Source organism: Vulpes lagopus, chromosome 7 (assembly GCF_018345385.1).
Source record: "Vulpes lagopus strain Blue_001 chromosome 7, ASM1834538v1, whole genome shotgun sequence".
NCBI classification, from domain to species: Eukaryota; Metazoa; Chordata; class Mammalia; order Carnivora; family Canidae; genus Vulpes; species Vulpes lagopus.
In genome coordinates this window covers 29827626-29854344 of record NC_054830.1, presented here as the reverse complement: position 1 = coordinate 29854344, position 26719 = coordinate 29827626, and the positions used below count along the sequence as shown (strand labels likewise).

Sequence of the window (26719 nt, the reverse complement as noted above, 5' to 3'; positions counted from 1 at the left end):
AGAAGAAGAAAAAGAATTTTTGTTTGAGGGCTTACTTGCCCATCAGTAGGAAAAACATAAAGGAAGCAAAAGGGTTAATTACTTGGGGCTAAATATTGTTGTTACTTTCTTTTGCCAGAATCCTGTATTATTTATCATTAGCCATTGATCAATACACTTAATGGGTCACTGGAAGATATTGCACACTCCCTGCATAACTAGAAATGAAGCAATCTTGGATCCCTGCAATTAAAAGTAAAGCAAATTAGCTTTCCCATAGAATATATTTCATGTCATAAGATAATTCTATGTCTCTTCCTGTGAGGGCTGGGCTGAAGTTTCCTTCCAGCAGTAGGCAATACTCTGTTGCCTGATATTTGTGGATAAGGCCTTGGTCTACTGAGATCCTCAGGATCATTTTTGTTTAATCTGAGGAGCATGGCTCTTTCATTTCATCTGAAACCAGAGTTTTATTTCAAATATGAATATAGGAAAGTCAGGAGTTTCAGTTTGGGGAAAGAGGTATAAAATGCATTAGTCATGCTGTAAAGCACTATGAAGGAAATTGGTGTAATTACTCTTCCAACCAAATGAATTCAAAAGCTCTTGCATGAAGCCAGAGTGGGCATTTCTTTCACTCTTCCCCCTGCCAGGGTGGATCTATGCCAAGCCAGAGTAACCAACAATAGCTGCAGACGGTCAATTGTCCAGCAGCTTCCCGCTCCTCCATCCTTCAATTATCCAAGGACGGAGCTTAAAAATATCCCCATAGCTCTACCCTCAGCCTGTTTTTGTCCTCTGTCCATTTCTTCTCTGACTTTTGTCAGAGTAACGTGTTTTTTTTTTCTTTTAAGATTTGATTTATTTATTCATGAGAAACACACAGAGAGAGGCAGAGACATAGGCAGAGGGAGAAGCAGGCTCCCCATAGGGAGAGGACCAAGGACCCCGGGCTCATGACCTGAGCCAAAGGCAGACATTAAACCCCTGAACCACCCAGGTGCCCCAGAGTAGCATCCTTCATAAGAGATGTTACCCTCTCTTTGAAATGGGAAGGGGTGACCACATGTCCTGGGAGGGCAGTGAGTGTGAAGTGAGATCCTATAGCATGCCTCTGCCTGCTGAGGTTCCAATGGCCTTTCTTTGTGACAGTGACACCTCCAAAGCATGGATTTAGGAACAGGGCCAGTGTCTTGTCTTTAGCAGCCATTAATTAAGTCCAAACTTAATTATGGGGCCTCACATAAAGTAATAATAATGCCAAACATGCCAGTGCTTCCTGTATGCCAGGCCTATATGCCAGTGAAGAGCCAGCTTTGTGATTCAGGGAAGTCATTTTGCTTCTGTTTTCCCCAAGGGTTTTTCACCTAATCCTCAGGGTAGGGTAATGAGGGGGCTGTTAGAGGGTTTTCAGCATGGTAAGATTCACCTGTTAGGAAGATGTCTTTTGACACTTCATAGAGAGGACTAGTAAGAGAGAAATCAGAGTCGGGGAAATAAGTTAGGGTGGTGGTGCCCACATGTGGGCCCTTGGACTGGTGGCACTTCATGGCAGGGTTTTCACTGAGCCACCGAGAAACAAGGAAGGTAAAACCTCTGTGTGTGTGTGTGTGTGTGTGTGTGTGTGTGCGTTCTACACGTGACCATGTCTGTGAGAATTCCAAATTTCTAATTCCACTTTCTTGAGAATGTCTTGTTATTCAGAGACTACTGCCTTTCTACATTTTGGTGTCAAATGCCTTCTGTTTATCGCAGTAAATATAGTATCATAGTAGATGGTAGGGATTTTTATGTTTCCTTACCAGACAAAATAAAAACATGCCTCAATTTGTTTTAAAATTCTTATTTCATAGAGCATGAAGTCCCCAAATCTGGAAACTGCTTAGACACCCTTGCAGTGGTGCCTAGGTCACAGCTGATGAGTTAGAGAAAGGAGGAGGCAGGTGTCAAAGTGAATGAGATGAGCCAGCAGACATGTGGATGGGGAAAAATCAAGGGGGACACAGTAAAGGAAAGAGTGGTCTCCAAAGTCTCTGTGGTTTCTCCCTGCTTATGGATGAAGCAGAGTAGTGAGGATTGATCTTAAGTCCTGCTGCAGAGGCTTCACTTCTGTTCCATGTCGTTCCATGGCAGCTCCTGAGCATCCACCACGAGCCTACATACATGACAGTTAAGTGCATGCAGGGACACGGTTGGCTGCCATCTCGGGGCACCAGGAGGCACAGCTCTCTCGGACACAGCAGGACTCACATGAGGCCACCTGACCCGTGACATCCTCTACCCCATACCCTCACTCTGCCCTGTCTGAGACACCTGGCCCCCAGAAGTCTCTCCAAAGCCCCTTGGTGAGTTTGCACCTCTCGGACACGACGGCCACCACAGAGCCTCTCAGACAGAGCCTGCAGAGGCAGGAAAGGGCACCGCCAGGCCCGAGAGCTGCCAGGCCCCAAGCAGCAGGCTTCTCGCATTTTAAGCAGCATATGCAAATTAAATTAGCAAGGGTTCCACTTCATCTCCCGAGCAGCTCAGCAACGCTCCCCAATAATTCCCAAGCCAAACTGACCCAGTTTGAAATTAAAATCAGGTTTATTTTTAGAGGGATATATTTTTCCCTTGCCTCAGTCTCAGTGGATGCTTTATCTGTTTGGCCTGATAAACATCCAAGTACATTATCCCCAGACCCGCTGAGTCCTTCTGACAGCCACTTGATAGATAAAAGGCATGGTGGGCCTAGCTCATGTATATTCAGATGACAGAGGCCAGCCCCACACTCGGTGCCCGTGTTGCCAAAGGAGGCAGTGTATACTTTGGACCTTTCCCTCCACCTGTCTGTCAGTCTTAAAGCTGGCAGTAGAGTCTTTTGAACTGGAAAAACTTTATAGAGTTTAAGGTGATTTAGAGCCTGGTCACACTCGAGTTCAGCAGAATCTACTGGCATTATTGAAGACCTATAACATCTTCTCTTGATAAAAATCTAGTCAATATGAATTGCCTCTTTGCAGCCAGGTCCAAGAACGTCTTTCATCTCAGCTGAAGGCTCTGTATTTTCCTTTGTAGAGCTTTCCACAAGGAATTATTCACAGGATTGTGTGATTAACGTGTGGCTCTTTTCTGAAAGCTGTAAGCTCCCTGAAGGGCCCAGCCACCTCTGATTTTCCATCCCCATCTCTAGAGCCTCGTACTATGTAAAGTCCTCAGCAAATGAGTGAAATCAGCTGCCATACCAGTGGTTCTCAGCTGGGGGCAATTTTGACACCTGTCCTGGAGACACTTTTGGTTCAACTGGGGTGGAGGTACTATCCTGGTCTGGTAGTAGCTAAGGCCTTGATGCTGCTAAACATCCCACAGGGCACAGGACGGCTCCCGCAACAGTTACTCCACCCTAAATGTCATTAGTGTGGAGGCTGAGAAATCTGTGTTGGATTAATCCATTCATGTGTCGGTATGCCTGAGCTGGGCAGGCCTGAGCACACTTGTGCATGCGTGTGGGTGCGCACTCGCTCTCTCTCTCTCCATTAACATCTTGTGGGTTTTGGAGTAAGGCAAAATAAGGCACCACCTCTCACGAACAAGCTGACTTTGCACAATTTACTTGAACTCCCTGAGCCTAATTTCTGCATCAGTAAACTGGGTATAAAAATATTACCTCTCTTGTATCATTTCTGTGAGATTGACCTCAATCCTATAAAGTTTATAGAACCATATCTGACACATGGTTACTTTTCGCTAAACGTTTATCTTTGTTGTTGTCATTATTTTCTACTGTTACCTTTTGAATAAGGAAGTTTGAATTCAGCTCTTACATCAGTTGGGATAAGCTACATTGTGCTGTAGTAAGGAACAGCTCCAGATCTCCAGGGCTTATTTCTCTTTTATATTATGTATTCACCATGAGAGCTCTGTTGGTAATAATTACTCAGTGACCCAGCCGATGGTGCAGCCGCAATCTCAAATGATGTTCTCACTCTGCCAGGGTAAAAGAAAGTTCTAGGGGATCTTGTACCAGCAAATAAAGGCTCTAGCCTGGAAGGGACACAGCACTTGTGCTCACAATTCATTGGCCAGAACTAGTCACATAACCCCACATGAAACCAGAAGCTACAGGAGGTTGGCTCCTACCATATTAGCTTAGGAAGGGATCTGGGAGTGCTTTGCTAACAGAACAAATGACCATCCCAGTCAGACCTTTGGCACAATGGTAGGATGAACTTTTTCTTTTGGCAATGGCCACATTTTTCAGCATGTGTGTATTCTGGGAACATATCACCCTTATTTACAGATTATCTAATTATTTATATTTATGGATATAATAATAAGCAAAAACAGATAAAATTCCTGAGCAGTACACCTTACCTGTGTACTTTTAGGGGAGACCAAAATTAATTTAAAGATCTTGCTAGTGAATTTATACTTGTAAACTGAGATAAAAACTCTGAAGGAAAGAAATAGAGCTCTGCAGGGGAATCTGATATAGATTAATGGGCCAGAGACACCTTTTCTTAATGGACATTTAAGTTTGATACATAAACGATGTGTAGATATTCAACAGGTCAAGTAGGGAGGGAGGGAGGAAAATTTAGGATGGAGGGTATATGAGGTACATGCAAAGGCCCTGGGCCAGGAGACAGCTAAAATCATGAGGGGTTGAAAGCAGGTGTGTGTGGTTAGAGCTGGGCAAAGGAGAGGCATGGTGACCAATAGGGCTGGGAAGATAGGCAGGTAACAGGCTGTGCAGACCCCAGGAGAGGTCTGATCAGTATCTGGTTCTTTATCTCCACTATAAGATGAAGACTTTGGAGGGCTTAATGCATAGGACTGGCATCTGAGCACAGATGGCATGCCCGTGAACTTACAAAGGAATCCTTGTGTTTGGAAGTTTCCTGATTCCTTTCCCTCGCCAGAAATGTTCTGAAATCACAGGTCCATACCTTTACCTGTAGCATTTAAAAGCAAATACTCTTAGACTCTTTCCAAACCAGAACCCCACAGCCATCTTCCATACAAAAAATGTGTCCCTTTCTGTTTGCACATCTCATGCTCAAGGAGGCTTCCCACAGACTCTGAGAAGGAAGTGACATACCCACACATAGCAGTGCAATTGCCTGCAAGAAGCAAAACATTTCTGATGTGACTGGCAATATGCTGTTCCCTCCTGGATATGTGGGCTGTATTCAGTCCTTCGGACTTGTAGGATTAGAATGTTTCACCCCCTTAACCTCCAGGATTGGAGTTTCCAGATCTCTCACCAAAACTGATTTGACTCACTGAGCCCACCTAGTCTCATGTCTATGTCTTTAGATGGTTGAGAAGAAGTGAGCAGCAGTTACTGAAATGGGAAGCATTCAAGATTCCCAAACTAGTATTTCACCTAATATGCTTATCTTAGAGGAGAAAAATAGCCTGGGTGTTACCCTTTAGACTTAGAAAAATAGCCAGCCCTCTGGTCACTTCCCTTTGGGTTGAAAGATAGTTTCTGGAAACTCAGAGTGGAAAGTGTTTAGCCTTTGCACCCTCAGAAAAAAGTTTCTGGTTTATAGTGGGCCCTCAAACATCTAAATGCATGGATTTTTAGAAATGCATCAATTCATTTATTCATAGAGCTATCATTTACTAAGCACCTATAATGAGCCACAGACTATACTAGGTACTGGAAATGTGCAGATGCAAACAGGGCAGATGTGTTCTCAGTTCTGTGGAGCTTTGATTCCGGTGAGAGAAAACAGATAATCAGCAAGTCAATACATAAGATAATTGCAGATGGTAGTAAGTATTATGAGTAAAATAAGACTGGAATAGAGTATCAAGAAAGGACGAACAATTTCTTTAGCTAAAGTGGCCAGGAGAAAAATCACTTTAAGAAGGGACATTTGATACAAGAAATAGATAATGAAAAGGAGGCAACCATGAACTATATGGATCCAAGTTTCTGGACAGAGGAAATAGCAAGAAGAAAATTAATATGGGATGTTGTAAGAGCATGGAGGACAGGGAGAAAAATGGTAAGAAATGAGGTCAAAGAGGTGAGCAATGTCCAGATGTTATAGGGCCAAGTAGTCCATGACAATAAGTTTGCATTGTGTCCTACCTGCAACAGGATGTCATTGGTAAATTTTAAGCATGGCAGTAAGAAGAATTCATTTATGCCTTGAGAAGATCACTCTGGCTTTTTGTGGAAACTGAGCTGGAGAGTGAGGTAAGCAAGTATGGATAATAGGGAGACCAGGTAGGAATCTGAGCAGTGGTCAAGTGAGTGATGATGGTGTCTGGAGATACTAAAAAGCTGTTGGATTCAACAGAGAATACAGATATTGAATCCATAAGAATTACTGCTAGACTGAATATAGACTATGAGGGAAAGAGGAAATATGGAAGATCACCCTCTCATATGAGCAATGAGATGGACGTAATTTTCAAACATGAGAAAAGAGCAGGTTTGAGGGTAGATGGAACCAAGATTTTTTTCTTTTGGGCAATTTAACTTTGATACTTCCATTAGATATCTCAGTAGTCATATTTAAGAGGCATATAAATATGTATGGAGCATAAGGCTGGAGTTAGAATTGGGGTATTCAGTTGTATAATAAATGCTTAATACCACAGGACTAATTTGCATTATTACCATAACATTTGACATTTTTTTGTTCTCTCATTTAACAAATACTGTGTTTGCTACAACATGTGAGATTCTGCGCTGAACTCTATAAGAGATCCAATCTCATCTTGGTTTGTGATGAGCAAGCAATACAACTCTTCACTGATTGTTTTACCTGTCTAGTCTTCAGTGTGATAGGCCCATTGAAGAGAGGTGAGTGAATTGGAGATATTGGCATCCAGGTGAAGAAAAACACAAAACCAATCAGTTCCAGTATACAGAATTGCTATAGCTGTTGCTACAAGAGTAAATTGCCTTGCCACTGAGAAGTTTTAAAACAATCTGAAGTTGAAGAGCTGGCTTGGATGTCTACACTATGGATGTCACTGGTTTCTTAATTATCTCTGCCTGCCTAGGGTTGGTATTATGAACTATTGACATTTCTAGGATCGATATTTGTAACAGCAGAAGATTAGAAAAAAAGAATCATTGGTGGGGGGGCACCTGGGTGCCTTAGTTGGTTAAGCATCCAACGCTTGATTTCAGCTCAGGTCATGGTCTCAGGGGCTCAGACTGAGCCCCACGTCAGTCTCCATGCTCAGTGGGAAATTTACTTGAGATTCTCTCTTTCTCTTCCCCTCTGCCCCTCCCCCCAAACTCTCCTTCTCTCTCAAATAAATAAATAAATCTTAAAAAAATCATTTGGGATGTGAACACTAGATTTTCAAGACTGTGTGATGCTTTGACTCTCTCCAAAATATCCACTAATTCAGCCAAAAACTCAATCAAGCTACATAATAGAGGTTAGATAGTCAATGCAAGCAGAAGACGAGGGACCAATATACTCTCAGCTAACTGCTCTAATAACCTATAAGTTTGATGTGAAAGATAGAGATCATGTCATCTCTCTGTCCCAATTCTGTCACTTTTAAAGGTTTGCTTTTGATATAGATAAGTAATAGAAAATAGCAGAAAAGCCTTTGCATTTGGGTGACAGTATTTAATGTAATGCCACCTGCAAAAAATGGCAAAGTGCTTTGATCTATCAGACTATACAGCATGTAGATAATACAAAATGTTCTGAATTTGCATAAAGGCCTGAGGTCACATTTTAAAAAACGATCATTTAGAAACCTGGACCCTAAGATTTCTAAATAGTTCCAGGAATTATCCTATATCATTCTCTACTGTATCTAGAGTTATGATAGTATAAATTGAAATATTGTACCACTTATTGCAACCTATTGTTTTCTTATCTATAAACAAGAGCTAATGTGAATTTGCCTAGTCTGATAGTATGCTAAATGCTACATTGAATTTTAAATAACTAAGCAGAATATCTTAATATTTCATTTTATAAGTCCTTATATATCTTCATGTAGCATTTGTGATATTTGATGTGTATATGTTACTATGTGGCAATGATTCCTAGGGTTTAGCCAGAAGGTCTTTTACTGTAATACAATGTGGGTATGGTGTCTTTTGTTACTGAAGTGAATGTAATATAATGCTTATTTCCTGTATTTATTAAATCCTTTCTGCTTATAGTAATCTACAGAGAAAAAATAAGCCCCCAAACATATCAAAAACATAATAGGCAGTCAGTGAATGTTGAATGAACAAATACCTCAAAATTTTTGTTATAAAATATTAATAATTGTAATGGTAGTACTTAACCCTTGCCAAGTTTTTGTACTATTGCAGGCACTAGGCTGACTACTTTATTGGAATTATCAAAGTAATATTCATGAAATCCTGTAAAGTGTGCTTTTTCATTATCTTGAGTTTAAAGATGAAAAAACTGAGATATAGAGATTGAAGTAACTTGTCCAAGGCCTAATAACTGAATAGAAATGAGACTCATGTGAAGGACACTCAAAGCCTACTAAATATTGAAGACATTGGCTAAATTTTAAAAGATTAATTTCTTAAACATGAATCTACTGTATATTCAAGCAGTATATGTACTGTATATGGAGAGTTTAAGGAATAGTAATAACTAAATGCCTATACCTAACTTAAGAAATACATTTCACCCCTTCAATTTTAACTTTTACTATGGAAAATCTTTCTCACATGCCAAAGTGGAAAGGATAGGAAAATGAGCCCATGTGTAGCTATTATTCAGCTTTTATCTCCTATCACCTAATGACTTGTGATCATTCTTGTTCCATCTTCATCCCTGCCCACACCCTTGACCTCAGATTATTTTGAAGCAAGTCTCAAACAAGTTATGATCTCTCTTTATTTCAGTATGTATCTTTAAAAGATAGGAGCTCTTTATTTTTTTTATTTTCCAAAAAATTTTTATTTATTTATTCATGAGAGATATGAAGAGAGAGGCAGAGACATAGTCAGAGGGAGAAACAGGCTCCCCTCATGGAGCCTGATGTGGTACTCAATCCCAGGACTCCAGAATCATGACCAGAGCCAAAGATAGACGTTCAACCATTGAGCCACCCAGGTGCCCCAAGATAGGAGCTCTTTAAAAAATAATAACTATAGTCAGAAAACCATTATCACACCTTAAACAGATTTATAGATTTTTCTTAACATGTAATATCAAATGTGCTTACATCTCCCTGTTTGTGTGTGTGTATATGTGTATATATATTATATATATATATACACATATATATATATAAATTTATTTTATAGTTTGTTCAAATTGCTATGCGCATGAGGTCCATATATTGTGATTGGGTACTATACTTCTCCAGCCTCCTCTTTCTCCTGTAAGTAGACTCTACTGTTTTATTTTATTTATTTTATTTATTTTTTGACTGTACTGTTTTAAGTGAAAGTTTTGCTGACCCCAGGAAAAGTGAGTGTCCTACATGGTAGGAAATTTTGCATCAGCAAAAACTTAAAACAGCAAGAATATTGTGCTCTTGGGCATCTTCTCTTTAGGATTTTAACCTAATCATATCTTATTTATATCTGTAAATTTTGCCAAATACTGTTTTTTATTTATTTATTTATTTTTTACCCATCTAATTGGTTTCTTTGAACCACTTAATATTTTGCAGGCAGGCTTCTCCTTTATGTCTTAGAACTCTCTTGCTTTGCACAGAGCAATCCTTTCCACCACTATCCCCAACCTCTCTACCCTGGCTTTCTCCCCTTTGCCATTGGGACCACAGCCCTGAAGTGGCTGGCTTTCCCTTGTGGCTTCCATTCACCACAGTTAAACTTCAGTTTCAAAGATGTAACAGGGAGAGCAAAGCTTCCCTTATTAGGACTCCAAAATTGCCTAATGGAGATTCTAGTTCCCTGAAAGATCTCTCCAAAATTAGGAATTTGTGCAGGATTAGGTAGCAAAAATGAGCAAGATGAGCAATTAACTAACCATGATATAAAGCTATTTAAGTTATATATACAATTCTTTCACTACAACTACTTTGTAACAGAGATATTAAAAGAAACTTCCAAAGTGTATTTGTTTGCTTGCTTGCTTTTCCTTTGTACCAACTGTGACCTTGGTTACATATCAGTGTTTAAGAGCTTTTTGGTATAAGTAAACAACAACGCAGATTCAAAAGGGCACCTGCACCCCAAAGGGTACCTGCTGCTATAAGCACCCCTATAATGCTTATAGCAGAATTATCAACAATAGCCAAACTATGGAAAGATTCCAAGCGCCCATCAACTGATAAATGGACACAGAAGATGTGGTGTGTGTGTGTGTGTGTGTGTGTGTGTGTGTGTGTGTGTGTGTATACATACATACAATGGAATAATAGGCATCAAATATGAAATCTTTTCATTTGCAACGATGTGGATGGAGCTAGAGTGCATTATGCTAAGCAAAATAAGTCAGAGGAAGACAAATACCACACGATTTTACTCATGCAGAATTTAGGAAACAAAACAGATGAACATATGGGGGGGCAGAGAGAGAGAGAGAAACAAACCATAAGAAATTCTTAATGGTAAAGAAAGTAAGGGTTGTTGAGGGAGAAACAGGGGGATAGGTTAAATGGATAATGGGTATTAAGGAGGGTGCTTGTTATGACAAGCACTGGGTTTTATATGTAATGATGAATCACCTAATTCTACTCCTGAAAACAATATTACACAACTAGAATTTAAATAAAAATGTGGAAGAAGAAAAGAGCTTTTTGTTATAGAAAATGATTTTTGGTAGTTCTCAGCTCCTTAACTTACTAGTTGGATAAACCTCAATTACTTTATCCATAAAATGGGAATAAAAATATGTAAATAATCTGGCGCCACCGGGGCTGCCCTGATTGGTTTACTAAAGGTGAAAATATTGGAAGGATATGGAGAATTCAGAGAATAATTTAAAAAAAAAAAGCTGGAAACTAGGTTCAGAAAAAGGGGAAAGCCCAGTGGCTATAGGGATCTAAGTAGCAGTAACTAATGAAATCCCACTGCTACCCCCTCCAGGTCACAACCCCTGAGATGGATCCTCTCTACCAAGAAAGATTCCAAATTCCTGGAGAGTAATAACGGCCATGGTTGGGTCACAATCTCTCTCCTCATTAATTGGCAGGTCCCACCATGACTAAACACGGTGAGGAAGAGGTCATCCCGCAAAGGAAACTAGTCCTTTACCAGGAGAAGGAGGATTGGTCTGGACAACAGAAGCACAACAAAGCAACTGAACAACTGCCTGTCATGTATCTCAGAGTTTTAATAAGGATTAAAAAAAATAACACATAAAAAATTCCCAGTATCTGGCATTTGAAAGCTCAATAAATCGTAGCCAGTATTATTATTATTATTATAAGAGAAAATGAGCAACAGTTGAGTCCTGATGTAAGGCTATATACAGTTATTAGCAAGTCCTTCACTATAAGAAGTCCTGACATGATAACTCTGCATGATCAGAACTGGCCAAGTTTGATGTTGGCTCATTTGCATCCATTAACTTTTATGACCTTGAGTCTTAACCTTTCTGGTCCATTCCTCCTTGTACAAAATGGTGGTGATAGTACTGAGTTATGTCAGAGAACTGCTGCTGAGCACAATTTCTGATCAATTGTCAAGGACTCAGAGAAATGGAGAAGGGCAAACACCTCCAGTGGAATCAGACAGAGGAACTGAGGCATGTTATGCACGACGTAGTGTGCATGTCTTTTTTTGAGTGTCTTTTATTTATAATCCTCCCTCATTCTGAAAGGATTTTGGCTGTTCCTATTTTATATCAACAGCAATGACCAATAAGTTAAGGGTGCAAGCTGGTGAAATGAAATTCAGCGGTGAGCAACAAGGCTTCATTTTAAATTCATCATCTAAGAAACCTGTCTATAACCCAAACAGGAAAGCGAGTCAAGGACATAAACGCTGAATAAATACAAATATACAATAAGCATATGAAAAAAGTCTCAGTAATCAAAGAAATAAATGCATATTTGATTAGCAGTGTCAGACTTTTCAGCTATCATGCTGATAACAATGAAACATAAAGTCTACCAATAGCTAGTGTTGGCAAGGGTGCAAGGGCCTGACACTCTCACACCTTGCTGTTAAGAATATAAATTGGCACAAGCTTTCTGGAAGACAAATAAGATCATACCAGTCAAAATTAAATCATAAAATACCATTTGATCCAATAATTCCCCTTCTAGTGATTTACCTTACAGAATATTCCTATATGAGATCAAATAACTATGTACATGAATATGCATTGTTTTTAGTAGCTAAAATTAGAAGCCATCAAAATGCCATGATTTGAGTAATTGTTTCAAGTTTCAATATAACCATAAAATCAAAAATTTTTGCAGTCATTAAAGAATGAAGTGTATCTGTCTTCTGAAATGGAAGGATGTTCAAAATGCATTCCAAAGTGCAGATACTAGGTCGTAGAAAATGGATAGATTCATTTTGTAAATATGTGCTTTTAGATATTTTAAAGAATTGAAAAGCTACTGCTCAGGAATATGTTGGTCTTGTAAGCTGCTGTTGAGCAGCCACTTTGGGGCTAGTGAGGACACAAAAGAAAAGACTGAATTCCCTGGCCTCAGGCTTGAAGTCATAATAGGAGAGAAATAACAGACATGCATGTAGCTATTAGAATACAAAGCAACACTATGAATACATACTAAAATGAATAGTGAATCCTGGACCAAACTGATGCAAAGCAAGAGAATGATCAGGTCATTCCAAACTGTGAGGAGTGCTGGCATTAGGGGAGAGCTGGAATTCAAACCTACTGACCAACTGGGTGACCCAGAGAGCCCTCCACATCTCAGCTTTGTTGCAGGTGACCTCACTGAGATGGCCAAGCTAATCACCCTGAGGAGCTAATGGCTTCTGATCCAGAAAGTTCCAATAAGACAGGATTTGAAACTGTCACACAGGGGATTTCGGGAGACTTTAGGGGAAGTCTATAAATTACATTTAGGAGGTCCAGGAACTAAACTGGGGGAAATTTTATCTTTATTTTTATAAGCCTTTACCTGAAATTTATCATTTCATTCACTTAAGAGTATAGGCAAAAGACCTATGATAATATTGACAGATACTTTCATATTGTTTCCATGGCTGCTACAGATACCTTAAAATAGTGTTTACACTCATCACTACACCAAAATTACCACAGATACTAGATTTGTTACTAGATCTTGTTATTTAATCAATTATTAAATAAGCACACTTATATAAAGTGATGCCTAAAATTGTTTTGATATCTGTGTATCAACATAATTGGTTGTTTTTATAATCCTACATCTTTTTTCCTCTTTTAGTTTTAATTCCAGTATAGTTAACATATAGTGTTATATTATTTCAGCTAATATAGTGACTCAACAAGTCTATACATTACTCAGTGCTTATCAAGATAAGTATACTGTTAATCCCCTTCACCTATTTCACCCATCCCCCACCCACCCACCCACCTCCCCTCTACTAACCATCTGTTTGTTCTCTATAGGTAGGAGTCTGTTTTTTGGTTTGTCTCTTTATTTTTCCTTTGTTCATTTACTTTGTTTTTTAAATTCCACATATGAGTGAAATAATATGGTATTTGTCTCTGGCTGACTTATTTTGCTTAGCATTATACTCTCTAGATCCATCCATGCTGTTGCAAATGGCAAGATTTCATTCTTTTTATGGCTGGGTAATATTCCATTGTATATAGATACCACATCTTCTTTATCCATTCTTCTATCGATGGACACTTGGGCTGCTTCCATAATGTGGTTACTGAAAATAATGCTGTTATAAACAGAAGGGTGCATATATCCTTTTGAATTAGTGTTTTTGTATTCTTTGGATACTCAATAGTGCGATTACTGGATCATATGGTAATTTTATTTTTAATTTTTTGAGTCGCCTCCATGCTGTTCTCCACAGTGGCTGTACCAATTTGCATTCTGACCAACAGTGCACAAGGGTTCCTTTTTCTTCACATCCTCACCAACATTTGTTGTTTCTTGTGTTTTTGATTTTAGCCATTCTGACAGGTGTGAGGTAATATCTTACTGTGGTTTTGATTTGCTTTTCCCTGATGATGAGTGATGTTGAACATCTTTTCATGTGTCTGTTGGCCATCTGTGTGTCTTCTTTGATAATCCTACATATCTTACTGTATGCATTTAAAAACATGATGAAGTCTATAGGCTTCATCACTTTCCTACCAAGGAGTGCTTGGCACAAAAGAAATATAAGAACTATCTTGTTTCTTTTTTGCTCTCCTACTGCATCAAAAATGTGTGACTTACTTTCTAAGAAGAGGCACAGATTTTAAAAAGGTAGCATTTCACAAAGGGATCCTGACAGCATGAAAGAATAGGCACAGAGATCATAAATCAGGGATTAGGGGATCCCTGGGTGGCTCAGCAGTTTGGCGCCTCCCCTCCGCCCAGGGCGTGATCCTGGGGTCCTGGGATCGAGTCCCGCATCTGGCTCCTTGAGTGGAGCCTGCTTCTCCCTCTCTCTGTGTCTCTGCCTCTCTCTCTCTGTGTCTCTCATGAATAAATAAATAAAATCTAAAAAAAAAACTAAATCAGGGATTAAAAGAAGTGATAAGCATGGGTAGGCAGTGATAATAAGCTTGGTTGAAACTGAGAGAGTTTTGTTTCCTGTCTGCCTTAATAATTAAGGTTCATCCCATTATTTTCTATTTTCTATAACTTCACGAAGAAACTGCCCAAAGTCAACTTCACAAATGTGGTGGGAGGGGGCAGAAATGGGAAGTCCAATGTTCTAGAATCTAAATCAGTGATTCTCAAACCTAGTGGTGCTTTTGAAACACTTGGGGAGCCTTTAAAAAATATCAGTGGAGAGGGATAGGGGTCATCTGTGCTACTGACTGCAAGAGGACTGAGGGAGTCTTCTACATAGGTAAAAATATTTCATGTCTTAAGTTAGATGATGGTTTAATGGACATATCCATTCGGAAAAATGCATTGCACTACATATTTAACATTTGTGCAGTTATACCTCAATTAAAAATAATAATAATAATAATTCCAAGCCTACCACTGGAAAGTCTAAGTTGGTCTGGAGTAGGGCCCAGGAATCAGTATATTTTAAGAAGCTGCCCCCCTCCCAGCCTTACCCCTGCCTCCGCTCAGTTGATTGTAATGTGCAGTCAAGATTGAGAATCACCTAGAAGCATCACAGGGTGGAATCCTGCATTCAGTCATTAAGTCCGGAAACACTTGTGTGCTAATGAGTAATGGGGATAGAGAGAAGGATTGTTTCTGTTCAGGGGCTTTTTATTAAGTGAAATAAAATAATAATTATCACTACTGAGGTGTTAGCAATGTAATCTAGGGGTCCTCTAGCTTCAGAGTCCATCCTCAGTATCACCTGGAAAGCATGTTGAAAATAAGGCTTCAAGGCAGCACCCCAGAGAGTCTGACTCAGTAGGTCTGGACTGAATAATCTGCTTAAGGAAAATAGCACAAGGTCTGGCACAGAGTAGGACAGCAATACATAGCTATTGTATGTATGAGTTACTGGACTGAGTGCTTCATATAAAGTATCTAATTTAATCATAAGCAATGACTATCTGATGGTATGCATTAAATAAAACCCAGTTCTACACAAAAGGAAACTGCAGTTGGGAGACCTCTCACAATGACCTCCAGTTTGACCAGCCATGAAAAAATGTAGCTTTGTTTTGTTTCTCCCCTTGCGGGTGGGGGAGAAGGAGTAACAGTATTAGAGGAAAGAGTAGAGGAAAGAATGACCTGATTGATCAGATTATTGCTTTGACACACCCTTCTCTTTGAGTGGGAGCTGGAGATGCCCTAATTAAAGCCAGTATTAAGTGTAAGAAGGCTGGAATACAGTATCTGGAAGCTTTGAGCTGGCTCTTGCAAGTACCTTCAAATGCCTTTGCAATGAAAAGGAAGGTGTTCTGGTGTTGGAACTCATTTCCTCACATCCTAAAAGAGCTTTCTTCTGGGGCGGAGCCCTGGCAAAGAGAGAGGCTGTTAGCTAATTGTTCTGTCTGCATTTGCTTTCTGCTCCACTTCCAGTCCCTGGAGCTTCCCTGAAAGTAGAAATGCGCTTACTAAGCCTCTGCCCCTTTCTTTATCCCGTGCAGCTCCTGCAGATGCCACAGCTGCTCAGCTTTCTACTTTATCATTGATCCAACAGTGGAGGCAATTATAGCAGCATCACAAGTGACTCAACTGGGTTTCTTCGTTATGTCTGATTAGGCTCAGTCCTAATAAAGACTGGGACAGAGGTAGAATTTCCCTATAGGGTTCTACACACCAGTCTCAGGTTTTGGCTCCTCCCAGTGCTTTTGACTTCTCCAAATAAATAGCTCTCTCATGAAAAGGAAGCTGTATATAAGGGACTAGGCTTTGGGGACAGAATGGCTGGGCTTAAATCCCCGTTTATGATAAGGGCAAGTTACCTGACCTCTAGGTACTTCACTTTCCTCACTTGTGAAATGGAAGTAATAATAATAATAATAATAATAATAATAATAATAATAATAATACAGCCCACACCAAACTGTGATGATTAAATGAGATTTTTGCATAGAGAGTACTTAGCACAATGATGGATGCATAAGAATATATATACACACACACATAGGACATATATAAGCGTACCAGTATGCACATAAATATAATTATTTCCTGGCCACATTTTCCTTTCTCTCCCCACTTTAACACTTTCTCTATGCTCCAAGCTCTCTTTATACCAGTGCTATCCAATAACAAATATAATGCAAACTATATACATTATTTTAAATTTCTAGGGGCCACATTAAAGAAAGTAAAAATAAGCAGGTAGAATTAATCTCAATAATATATTTTATTTTACCCAATACAGCCAAAACATTTTTCTAACATATAATGAATATAAAATGTGTTAAGAAGATATTTTACTTTTTTTTGAACTAAGTCTTTGAAATCTGGAATGTGTTTTTGCAGTCATAACACAGCTGAGTTTGGACTAGCCATATTCAAGTGGTCAACAGCCACATGGGGTTAATGTTACTGACAGCAAAGCCCTGGCCTATCACCCTCCCTTACTGAAAATTTAGCAATGCAAGACTTCTGCTTTGGGGCCCCTTATCAACCTCGGATTCTTTCATTCATTCAGGAAGTGGTTATTAAATGTCTGCTATGTGTCAGGCACTGCGCTGAGTGTTACAGATACAAAATGACATAGTCTTGTTATGGGGTGTATTGTATCTCCCCGCCCCACTAGAACTCATATGTGGAAGTCCTAACCCCCTAAGGTGAATACAACCTTATTTGGAGACAGGGGTTTTACAGAGATAATCAAGTCTAAATGAGCTCAGTAGGGTGACACCTAATGAGTGTGACTGCAGTCCTTATAAAAGGATGCAATTTGAACAGACATGCAGAGAGTGCCATGGGAAAACAGACATTCTCTTGAGAGCAGAATGGATTGAGAGGGAGTCAGGAAGTCCCCTCTTAGGCCTCTCAGGTGGGAAATGAGGAGCAACCAAGGAAAGAAGAGTGAGCAGGGGGGGATGTGTATTTGTGGGCAATGGACAAGAATTCCTCAGTGTGCGTCTTATGGCAGCAGCCTGGAAGGATAAGGGTGCTGCCTTGGATGGGAGAGAAGAGCCCAGATGACTTCACCCCACCTGCTGTTACCTTTCCAGAATTAGAGTATGTGACACTAATGGTGAAGGAATTCTGCAAAGTCTATCATCAAGTTAAGGAAGACAACACAGCAAAGGAAGACAGTTTTATTAATGTTCTCCCAAAGCAATGCTTCCATCTCACATGCATATTACTTTTGTCTTAAATTATTTTAAACACCAATCTGGAATCCTAAACAGCATCCAAGTGCAGTTATGCTGCACTTGATTAACTTATGTGGGGATTTTTCTTTCTTTTTTTCTGTGCTCTTTATCGTTCTTTGCTGACTCCATTAGGAGTATTTCCCTACATCGGGCTCTCCAGAAGTGATGCAATGAAAAGAGGGAGAGTCTTTCCGTGCTTTGGTTTGTAAATTGATTGAAAGGCTGTCGGTTTACAGAACACCCACAAATTCTGTAAAAACAGTATCGAGTGCTTGATAGCAGATCTTTCTATGCCTGTTAAAATTTTGTAGCACCTTTTTAGAAGTTCAAGAGTGCCATGTCTGTCTGCTATTAGCTTTCAACAAGAGGAAGAAATCATCCTCAGTTAATCGCCAGTGCTTGTCAATGACGGTAACTTTAATTTTCGTGTAGCAAATCCATCATCATTAGGACTAAGTCCAATTCAGAGTGGGCAGATGAAAGAAAGCCTGCCAGATTAAAGACCAAATTAGGGACCTTAGAGAGAGGCAAAAACTGAAGAAAACAGTTATTTGAATAAATAGAATTCCAAAGGATACCAGCAAATTTCCTTGGATATCATTAAATCATATATGCATCAAATGGAAGTCCAATGTGTACTCATGTGAGTATAACACAGACAGGCATCTCCCAGCTACAATTAGCCAGTGGTGATTGATAGAACAGATTCAGAGAGCAAGGGAGCAATGTTTTCTGAGAGTTAAGAATGCAGTTACCCTTTCTTACTGAGGTCAAGAGAAATGTCCCTGGACAATTAGACTGTGGTCTCATAGCATCCTATTTTATTTTCTCCAGCTCAGGTATAATGATTTGAAATTGTCTTCTTTGTTTAACTTTCTTGTTTATTGCCTTTTCCCCACTGGTATGTTAGCCCCAAATAAGCAGAGACTTCATTTGATTTACTCAGTGCTCTATCCCCAGTACCTCATATCTTGCCTGACCTGAAGTAGGTATTCTATAAATGTGTAGAAGAATGAATGAATTTAAGAGTTAAATCCTGGGGCACAGTGGTTAACCATCTGACTCTTGGTTTCCAAGGGTGGCTTGGAAACCATCTGACTCTTGGTTTCCACTCATGATCTCAGAGTCATGAGATTGAGCCCTGCATCAGGCTCTGAATTCAGTGCTTGAGATTCTCAATCTCCCTCTGCCCCTCCTCCTGCTCACACTCTTTCCCTCTCTCAAGTAAATAAATAAATCTTAAAAAAAAAAAAAAGTTAAATCCTACAGCATGGTGACTTGGTGTTGCTTGACTAAACATTCTCTGTGTTGTTAGGAATTCATTTGTGGACACTTAATTCTAGATGAGGGGACTTGCAAAGAGAGGAACTTTGCTATTACAATGGGTCAATTGGATTGAACATTGTGTTAAATATACTGACTGGCTTGTTGCGAGTCTTTACTCACCTTTTAAAATTGCACCTTTTGTGACTAAGAAAAAAATATGATCTCTCATTTCATCTCAGTATGATTTGCCTGCTTTTTGTCTTAGACTAACACATTACATGACCTTTGTCGGTGTCCTGTAGCTGTACCACATTAGCCTAGGAGTCACTAGTTCAAATCTATCTCAGAGCCCTGTAATTCATTCTTACTCCCTAGAGTCTGCCACTCTAAGATGTCTCTCTTCAATTTGCCATTAATCCCATTGGGGGGAAAAAATAACTGGCATCAGAATTCAATTCCAGCTTCCTAGTGGGACAGGCCAAATGTCAGCAATCTTGGAGGACTATAGATAGATGTTCCCAGGAGCTTTCTTAGATCCACACAACAGCATTTCCAGCTGTGAGCCCTAATGCCAATTCCCTACACTAGAAGAAAAAAAATGCCCACTGATTTCTCTTAGATTAACTACAGAACCCTTCTCCATCCCACTGAGAGGTTCCTCCCCGGATTAAGTGACTTCTGGTAGAAAAGGGTCTGGAGTCCCTTAAGCAACTTAATACATTTTCCAAATTCATTAAGTAGTCACTCAGTTGGAGTATGAACCATCTGAACAAACTCCTATAGATTTACCAAAAACTTGAATCAGAATGTTCACATCTGAATTCACTTAAAGAGCAAGCTGCCTTAATACCTTGTAAATAAGTACTACTGTAAAAATCTCACAAGATTTTAACATGTTTATTACAGAATAGGGCTTATCTCTAGAAAAAGATTATGCGAACAGAATGCTGACGTAATGTTGGAGTGCTTAAGGACATGGGATCTGGGGCCAAGATGTCTCAGCTCAGATTCCACCTCCTGGCTGTGCCATCCTGGTCAAGTGACATCACCTCTCTGTGCCTCGGTTTCTTCATCCATGAAATGGGGCTAAATGTATTGCACTAGCCACCTTCCAAGTGTTCAACAGTTATGTGTGACTAGTAGCTACCATTCTGAACAATGCAGATAAAACATTTCCATCATCAGAGAAAGTTCTTTTGGACAGAGATCACCAGAAGCAAACTTAAAATCATCTTAGTAACTGGCATTTCCTTTGCCCCCACCCAGTCACCAGGTCCTCTCGAGTTTATATTTTTCATGTGTGTACCCTTCTCTCTGTTCTCATCATCCATGTATTCCTTGATGACACAGCTCAGATGATCTCCTGATACTCTCTTCCTCAGTGCTATCCTCCAGAGCTTTCCAGACTGAGCCCTCCCTATAGCACTTGCCTCATTCCACCTCTCTCCAATCAGCCCACAGCACTGGGACTGGTCATGATCCTTCATGGTCCTCAAAGGCAAAGACTACATTTTATTTATTTTTCTGTCTCCCATACTCCAGCTCATGAAGCAGGAATTTAAATGTTCACACAACTGAATGAATTGATGAATAAATGAATAAATCTTCTGCCGCGGAATGGGCTATATCTAGTTCCCAGTCATTCTGCAAGCCATCCTTCTCTGAACTACTTCTGTGCCCCAAGGCAGTGCCTACAGGTATGAGCCTGTGGGTACCTGCTGTGAAATCAGATGACAAGCAGGGCATCTCTTCCAAGCATCGCTTTGCCCTGGGTCTTCATAGTCTCTTGGCAGAGGCCAGGAGCTCTGCTCCTGTCCACGTTCTATTCATACCTGTGCCTTTAGGTAGTGTAGGTCTGAGCCCCTATACTAGGATCTTTTAGCCCTGGGTCCCCATTCCCCACAACCACAACACTAATAATAACTTTTCCCCAAAATAGCTTTTCTCTCTTGTCCTATTAGAATAATATGAATGAAACTGCAGTTTCTGGGATGCAACTAAGGGTCGCCATGCTGCCTCTACCACTGACTAGCAGTGTAGCCTTGGGGACATTGCTTAAAAAGTCTGTGTGGCATCTTCTCAACCATAAACTATGGATAATAATGATCCAGTCCTTATAGAGTTACTCTGAGAATTAAGAAAGACAAAGCATATGAAGTACAGGCACATTGCCTGAAGCATGGTAAGAACTAAATAGAGATTATATCGTTAGTGTTAGAATTCCTACTTGAATGACACCAATGAGTCCTAGGATTAGCTCCCCAGTTCCTTTCTTTAAAATGCAAGAATCATCCCTAAAAAAAAGTGAGCCACTATCAGGGATTGAGTTGTGATAATTATAATAATGAGAACTATGATGTTTGAAGGAGCACTTATGTAGCAGACAGTCATCCAAATGCCTGACTTGCATTATCTTATTTAATTCCTGGAGGAATCCAAGAGAGACAGCAACCAAGATGAAAATCACAGTGGCTTTTTATGACCTAGTCTCCAAAATCGCAAACCATTACTTGTGCTGAATTCTGTTTCTTAGAAATGGGTCATTAAGTCCAGCCCACACTCAGGAGGAGGAGAATTAAGCTCCTCCTCTAGAAGGAAAGACTTTGTAGATGCATTCTTAAAACCACCAAGGGATATAAAATATATTTCTTACTTTCAATTGTGGTCTAAAAAGTTTGAAAGTCACTTCTCTGGGTTGACTATATTATCTCATTTATTATATAGAAATCATGGATCCATAGAATGGTAGAGATAGAAGACCCATAGAAGTCATACATCCCTTTTTTTAAAAGATTTTATTTATTTATTCATGAGAGACACAGAGAGAGGCAGAGACATAGGCAGAGGGAGAAGCAGGCCCCTTGTAGGGAGCCCAATGTGGGACTGGATCCCAGGACTCCGGGATCATTCCCTGAGCTTAAGGCAGGTGCTCAACTGCTGAGCCACCCAGGCATCCCCATACAGACCTTTAAAATAAGCAGTTTGCAAACTTTATCTAGAAAAGGTCAGTTAATAAACATTTTCAGCTATATGGGCCTTATGGTCTCTATTGCAAGTCAACCCTGCTGTAATCCTGCAAATGCACCATAGATAATATTTAAAATTGCATATGCAACCATAGAAATATGTAAAAAACAAATGTGTCTGTGTTCCAATAGAAATTTATTTATTTATTTATTTATTATTTATTTATTTATTTTAGAACTTTATTTATAAAAACAGACTGTTGACCAGATTTGTTGACTCCTTATCAACTCTAGCTTCATAGTAGACTTGAGGATTTTTTTCTTAATGACCAAAGTCTAGGCCATTGGTCTCTGACCAATGACGTCACTGACGTCCAATTAAATCAGACTGTCTGGGGGGTGAACTGAGATATCAGTATTTTTTTAAAGCTTCCTACGTGATGCCAACGTGGTAAGAGTTAAGAAGAACTACTGATATAAGCGATAACCACCCTAACTTGAGGAAACTGAGGCCCAGCAGGGTAAAAAGATGAGCCATGAATCACTCCCACTCTGAATTAGTGCTAGGATTCTCTGATATATATTAGAAAAAGGGGTCGCCTTGCTGCATTTGACATACCAGAAACTATGTATGAATGTTGCTGCACAGAACATACCTGGGTGGGCCAAGGGCCAGGGCCCCTTGCAAAGTGGCTTCCAGAAGAATCGTTCAGCTGATAAAAAGTGCGAAGGAACTTGAATCCAAGACAAGTGTGAAGCCTAGATTCACCACTCAGTGACTTTGGTGGGTAAATTCACCTTTCAACAACTCCCTCTTTTCTCATCCATGATGTAAGAGTGAGCATTTTGAAAATTTATTGTGTAAGTCAATATGCTAAATGCTTAATGTACTTTCTTTCTCTTAACATTAGAAAAGCCCTATCAGCTGGACAATGTTAGGGTGTCCATTTTTGAGGAAAAGGAAACTAAGAGTAAAAACATTTAAGTAACTTGCCCGAGATCTCATAACTGGGAAGTGACTGAGCCAAGATTCTCATCTAAGTTTTTGTATCTCTAAAGCCCAGGTGCTTGACTGCCTTGCTGTAGCTCCTAAAGTTTTTGTAAGGATCAAATCAGGTGATCCGTAAAAATGGGTTATAAGCTCTAAAGCACTATACATATGTTAGGCATTATTATAGAAGGTCGGTTTTCACATTTAAGGATATCAGTGAAAGCTTCTCTGAGAATGTAATCCAATCAGAATACCCTCTCATGCACAGAGTGCTGTTCTAGTCAGACAGCCCGATGCCCCATGATAGATGGGGACACCTCTCTGCACCCCTGCGCAGAGACAGAGGTGCAGGCCCTATCTTCACAGCACAATGCTAATAAATATGGGCCACTCTGTAGGTGGCTGTGTCTCTGTCTTCTCTCTCCATCCACAGAACACCTTCACTGTCATTAATAGGGTTTTCACCCCCATCTCCACATTGTTTCGGGTTGTCTGTTCAATAAGGAACTTGGCGCCCTTTGCCAAGAGGCGCTCCTCTTTCTGTCACCTGCCAGGCTGAGACCTGCCCTATTGGGTTGGGGCAGCACCCACTGCTCTTCATCTGTCTCCCTGTGTTAGGGCCAGTCAGGAGACAGAAGCCTCACCAGAGGAGGCTGACAGAGAGGACCTAATAGAAAAGATTACTAGCTATTTATAAAGTTGTTAAATAAGTAACTGCAAAAGTAAAAAGAACTTTATAAGGGGCACCTAGTTGGCTCAGTGGGGTACGTGTCTGACTGTGGCTCAGGCCGTGGTCTCCGGGTCCTGGGATCTACCCCGGAGTCAGCTCCATGCTCAGTGGGGAATCCGCCTCTTCATCTCCCTCTGCTCATTCTCACTTTTTCTCTTAAACAAATAAATACAATCTTTTTTTATAAAAAAGTAAAAAGAACTTTAAGATATCATGAAAATAGCAACTGCAGGACCCTTAGAGTCTCAAGAGCAGAGAGAAAAAGGTTGGAATTATGCAAAGTTAGAAGTTTAAGGGAAGGGGCTACACAGAGCTGCAACTCACAGGGTCCTGGGCACGGATGCTGGTGTCTCTGAGGCTGGAACTCAGAGGCACCCAGACCTCTGAGGAGGAGATGCTGGTTTCCCTGAGAGAGATACAGGGAGGAGATGGATTTCTGTGCTGAAAACATTGCACACTGAATTCCGCAGCTGCTGACAGAAGGCACTGTTGCTGCCAGGAGGTAAAGACTAAACTGTAAAGTTAACCTCCAACGAGCTCATATAAAAATGATGAGGGGAATGAAAAAGCCAAGAGTTGGAAACCTGAGGAGAACTGAAAGTTCCAGGACAGGAAGAAACAGGCTGTGGGGGAGTAACAGTGAGAGGAGACAGTCCCATTGTCACCCTTGATTCCCACACCCATGAGTTCTGGTGCTGAAGGAGACCATACCGTATCACTCTCTGATTTAAAGCATCTATTCTCTAAGACATAACCCCATTCTTTGCAGGTGCCTACTGCTAACTGGCAATGTGACTGAGTCTGCAATAAACCATGCCAAATTTAAGTTAGGCCAGTTCCTTCCAGATGAGGAATAAGGATGATATGGTAAGATGTGTTAATTCCACGGGCAGGAATCCACTGCTCCACTCCCTCTGCTGTGAAATGATTTCCTCCACCAGATATAGTGCTGTGCAGAACATCCTGATGGTAGATCAGGCATTCTAGGAGTCGGCGGATGGTGGTGCTAAGAGGATCACATGGGCAGAGAAGGAAAATTCATATTCATGATATGTGTACATAGAATAAGGACAAATTTCTGTTTCCTTTTTGATGGAAGGGGTCTAATGCAGTCAACCTGCTACTAGGGGGCTGGCTGGTCCTCCCAAGACATGATATAATATTAAGGACCCAGTGCTGATCTCTGCTGTTGGCAGATTAGCCACTCAGCAGTAACATTAGCACTGTTAATGTTATTGAGCCATATGTAGCATCTATTCCTGCCACCTTGGCTATATTGCACGGGGGTGGCCAGGTCAGAAGAAGCTGATTGACTTAGACAGAACATGTCCTTTTGTTCACGTTTTCAATGATAGCCTCCTCCTGTGGTGGTCTTTTGATGGATCATCGCATGAAACACGAATGAAATGTGGATGCATTTCATGCATTTCATATTAAAGATGATGAACATCAATTTAGCAGATGTGGTTATAAAGTGGCAAATGAAGAAATTCAGGTATTCTCTTGGTAACTTATCTTGGTAGAAGATAGAGGTAGAAATGGAGGGAAATGGAATTTTGAATGTTTTTCCCCATTCATTTATTCATCAACTCTCTATTGAAAATCTGCTCTGTGCCCGGTGTGATGCTAAGTATGGAGTTACAACTGATGAGAAGAAAAGGTCTGTCTCTGTCCTTAGAATGTATAGCTTACAACCTAGGGCGAGAAACAGAGAATAAAAAATTAAAACAAGTGAATACATAAAATAATCCTGGCTAATTAGAATGACCAGAAGGGAAAGGAAAGAACTGATGGGATGAAGAGGAGTGGAAGTCATTAGAAAAAGTGATCAAGAGGACCTCTCTAAGGACATGAATTTAAACTCGGACCTGAACGATACAGAGGAACCAGGATGAAAACAGAACGGGGCTCAGTGTCCCTGACAGAAAGAAGAGAAAGTGTAGGGCTTTGGGATGGGGAAATACTTGATGTTCCAGAAATGGGGAAAAAAACCCAGAAAGTTCAGCCAGGGGAGGCAGTGACTCAAAATGCTATTAGAGAAGTTAATAGAGATCAGGCCGTCTATGGAGAGACCATGATTATTCTAGAAACAAGTGAGAAGAGACATTAATGTGTTCAAGTCTGAGCATGATACTCACCTTTACATTATACAGATGTCAGCTCTCCCTAAATTAACAAATTCAATATACTCCTAATAAACATACCAACAGGTTTTGTTATTAAAAAGGAAAGCAAGCTTCCCTGAAGCCGTATGTGGAGACTGTAACCCAGGGGCCAAGACTCGAACCTGGGAAACCAGGTAGAATGTTAACAGACTGTACTGGTGAGCAGTCACAGTGGCTCAGAACCAGATGGCAGCCATGGAAATTGAAAGCATGGCACCCTTATTCATCTTATAAATGGAAGTTGGTGCCCTTTTACCAGCTTCTCCCTATTTCCCCACCTCCCTACCCCCAGTAATGATCCAGTGTATCACATGGTGACTATACCTGATAATATTGCATCATTTAGTTGAAATTTGCTGAGTAGAACTTTAATAGTCTCATTGAAAAAAAGAAACAAGCAAAACAAATGTAAATATGTAAGGTGATGGATGTGGTAATTAACACTATGGTAGGAATCCTATCACACTGTATGTATATATCAAACCATCACATTGTACACTTTAAATATTACAATTTTGTCAATTATACTTCAATTTAAAAAAGAAAAAGAGGGGCAGCCCTGGTGGCTCAGCGGTTTAGTGCTGCCCCGGGATCGAGTCCCATGTTGGGCTCCCTGCACAGAGCCTGCTCTCCCTCTGCCTGTGTCTCTGCACCTTTCTCTCTCTCTCTCTCTCTCTCTCTCTCTGTGTGTGTGTGTGTGTGTGTCTCATGAATAAATGAATAAAATCTTTAAAAAAAAAAAAAGAAAAGAAAAGAATGACATCCTTCAAGAATATGGTTCCAAGACCAGGTTCATGTTTTCAATAGGCCAACGG

At 40.2% G+C, this 26719-nt stretch overlaps 1 protein-coding gene across 14 annotated transcripts in view; it reads left to right on the top strand.

The window, feature by feature from the left end:
* Positions 1-26719, top strand: part of CADPS (calcium dependent secretion activator) — a 459187-nt gene that overhangs the window by 145329 nt on the left and 287139 nt on the right. The gene's annotated exons all lie outside the window — the stretch shown is intronic.